Source organism: Ursus maritimus, unplaced genomic scaffold, assembly GCF_017311325.1.
Source record: "Ursus maritimus isolate PB19 unplaced genomic scaffold, ASM1731132v1 scaffold_5, whole genome shotgun sequence".
Taxonomy (NCBI): domain Eukaryota; kingdom Metazoa; phylum Chordata; class Mammalia; order Carnivora; family Ursidae; genus Ursus; species Ursus maritimus.
The window spans coordinates 58,956,928-58,960,919 of record NW_024426663.1 but is presented as its reverse complement, the minus strand read 5'-3'; positions in this window follow the sequence as shown (position 1 = coordinate 58,960,919).

The following is a 3,992-nucleotide window of genomic DNA, read 5'->3' as shown; positions in this document are numbered from 1 at the left end:
ACACTACGTAAGGCACCACGGCCTGAGGCATCTACGTCCCAACGTGATGACGTCGCAGCCTAGACGGGAGCTCAGGAAACCCAGAAAAGGAGGGAGGGTATGGAGCTGCGGCAGAGGGCAGGCTCCACCCAAGCCCCTTGAGCGATGAGGTTGTAAAGTCTTAGATTCTAGAGAGGGTCAGAGAGAGCCCCTCCCTGCCTACCATGTAATAGGATACTATACAGTTCATGAAAGTATTTTAAAACATTGGGGTGTTTTTATAGACTTTATTTTTCAGTAATCTTTGTACCCAAAATGGGGCTTGAACTTATAACCCTGAGATCAAGAGTGGCATGCTTTATGGACTGAGCCAGCCAGGCGCCCCTAAAACATTTTAAAAGAAAGGGGTGCCTGGAAGGCTCAGTGGATTAAGCAGCCAACTCGTTTTTTAATTTAAATCAATTAATTAACATACAGTGTATTAGTCTCAGAGGTAGAGTTCAGTGATTCATCAATTATATGTAACACAGGGTGCTCATCATATCACGTTCCCTCTTTAATGTCCATCCCCCAGTTACCCCATCCCTCCACCCTCTCCCCTCCAGCACCCCTCAGTTTGTTTCCTATGATTAAGAGTCTTTTATGGTTCGTCTCCCTCTCTGATTTCATTTTATTTTTCCCTCCCTTCCCCTATGCTCCTGTTTCTTAAATTCCACATATGAGTGAGATCATATAATTGTCCTTCTCTGGTTGACCTAATTTAAGCGGCCAACTCTTGATTTGGGCTCAGATCATGATCTCAAGGTGGTGAGATCCAGCCCCGCCTCCCCCTCCATGCTCAGGGGGGACTCTGCTTGGGATTCTCTCTCCCTCTGTGCCTCCTCCTGCTTTTTCTCTCTTAAATAAATTAATAAAATCTTTAATTAAAAAAATTGTTAAAAGGAAGATCTGACTGTATAATAGACTGATCCCAAAAGGTAAGTAGCTGTCCTCCCTCTCCCAAATGCAAATAAAACACAACTGTTCACAGGGGCCATATCTAGGCGGTGGAACTATAGGTAAATGTTTTACTTTTTATCTTTCTCCTAATCACTTATTACTTCAACAAATATTTAGCACCTTTTCATATTTCAGTATACAGCAGTTAACAAAACGAGCCACGTACCTTTGTGGAGTTTATTTTGTGAGAAAGACATAGTGTAAAATATACACTATACAATGGTAAGGGTGTAATGGAGAAAAAGCAGGAAAGCGGGCTAGGAAGTAGGGTGCAAACAGCCTCCACAATAAGCTTCTGTTACTTTTTAAATTTTGTAACTTAAAACCCCCAGTATATGAAAATGCAGATTTAGAGTTCCCTTACGGCCTTGACACATGCTTTGGTCTGTGTGTTCTGCGAATGTTTCTTAACTAAATGTCTGTAGGCTTGAAATCGTAGAAGCTCCACTTGATTGATTTGCAGGAAAATCATCGTGGCATGAAGCACATTTGCTGCACCCATAGCTTCACCACTCTGATCGCTGTGATTCCCACAGAAGAATCCTCTGGAGACGCAACTGAGCTGCCTAAGGAGAGAAGGGCCCCTGTTCTCTTGAACCTGGTTTCCCTGAACATTTATCTGGCCCCAGTGACAGCTCAGAAACACACAAACTCTTGTGTTGTTAAGAAAACTAAGAGGTCATTCATGTTCGTTTCCCTAAGCCCACCACAAGCCTAGACAGACTGAATGGTGCCCTTATTACAAACCGTCCACGGTAGCCAGGATACAAAGTCTTCCCAAATGCCCTTGGAGCTTTCCCTTCTCTGAGTACACAAACCACACTCCGTTTAATGAATAAGCCTCTCGATTCCAGCTTCTGGCTTATTGCGAAATTCAGACATAGCCCTTTTCTGTAGTAAACACACCTTCAGTCTTCTCTTCTTTCCACTTTCTTCCTTTTGTCCCCACGCCAGAATGTTTAGGTTCTCTAACTGGTGAGATAGCATGAACTTAAGGAATTTTGCACAATATTCTGACATGATGTATACAACAGGCAGATACTTAATATGTAAGTGGGGAGGGAAATATATCCTCAATATTCAGAGGGCCCTTTGTACATTTCAAAATACCAGTACTGTATCTGGCATCTGACTGGATGTACCCAACAACCATTATGTGCCAAAATCTCTGGACCTATGTCACTTTGTCACAATGTAATGTCTGGGTCCCGAGGGCTTGTGTCCTGAGAAAAAGCCAGATGGATGCTGTACTGTCTGTCTTCTTTAGCCTGGGAAGTCAGTCTCTTAAACTACAGTTGACTCTTGAACAGCAATTCAGAAGTTCACTGTCAAACAGATACCTGTTCATGAGATACCCTCATGAACCCGATGAAGACAGTATGATAAATACTGAGGCCAGCAAGTTTTGGGTGACACAAAATGCTCAAGTAAATCTGATACTTGCTTGGCACTGTCACCTCCGAACATCCATAAAAAGGAACTCTGCCTAAAAATATACATATTATTGAATAGAAAAAGATGTTCACATTTACTGAAACCAGATTATGTATAGTCTCCTACTTTGTAAATATTTGAAATATATTGTCATTTTTTTAAATCTAAATTGCAGGGGCGCCTGGGTGGCACAGCGGTTAAGCGTCTGCCTTCGGCTCAGGGCGTGATCCCGGCGTTCTGGGATCGAGCCCCGCATCAGGCTCCTCTGCTAGGAGCCTGCTTCTTCCTCTCCCACTCCCCCTGCTTGTGTTCCCTCTCTCGCTAGCTGTCTCTATCTCTGTCAAATAAATTAAAAAAATCTTTTAAAAAAATAATAATAATAAAATAAATAAAATCTAAATTGCAGAATTCTAGAATAAACCCCAGTGATCCATGCCTTTGTATGATCCCCTGCCCTTGAGTGTGGAAGGGGCCTGTGAATGTGATGGGGTATCATCAAGGTGATTAGGCTGTTAAAGGACACAGTAGACTTTAAGAAGGGGAGATTTTCCTCAGAGAGCCTCACCTAATCCGGTGAGCCCTTAAAAGGGTTGGGGCAGTTATAAAATGAGTAGTCCTGGAGATGTTACATGTAGCATGGTGACTCTAGTTAATAATACTGCTTTGTATATTTGAAAATGGCTAAGAGAGTAGATCTTAGACGTTCTTATCACAAGGGGAAAAAATTGTGTGGTGACAGATGTTAACTAGATGTATTGCAATGATTTCACAATATATACAAATATTGAATCATTATGCTGTACACCTAAAACTATTATGTTCTATGTCAATTATACCTCAGTAAATAAAAAATTGGGGCGCCTGGCTGGCTCGGTCAGTTAAGTGTCCAACTCTTGACTGCCACTCAGGTCATGATCTCAGGGTCCTAGGATCGAGCCCTGTGTTGGGCTCTGTGCTGAGATTCCCCTCCCGCTGCATGTATGCACACGTTCTCTCTCTCTCTTTCAAATAAATAAAATCTTTCTTAACTGAATGAATAAATCAATAATAAAATTTTTTAAAGAAATAAGGTGTGGCTGGCACTCTTCCTGGAGTTATTTTAAGCCTGAGAGGGGTTTGTCAGTAAGGGAATTTTTCCATTCCAGCCTTGAAGATGGGAGGGGACCACATAGCAAGGAATGCACATGGCCTCTATTTGCTGAGGACCCCCTACCTGATGGCCAGCAAGGAAATAAGGACCATTATCCTACAATCAAAAGGAGTTGAATTCTACCACAACCCTGTGAGCCTGGAAGAGGACCCCAAGCTCCAGACAAGAACACAGTCTGGCAGACATCCTAATTTCAGCATCGTGAGAATCTTTACAGAGAACCCAGTCACACCGTGCTGGACTTCTCAACTACAGGCCTGTGAAATAAATAACTGAGTGTTGTTTTAAGCAGCTAAATTTGGCTAATTTGTTATGTAACAACAGAAAACTAAAAATCTCTCTGTCACACACACACACACACAGTGCAAACAAAAATGCCAAACAAATGCCCTGTTTACTTACACTTTTATTAATAAAGACAACAGAAGAA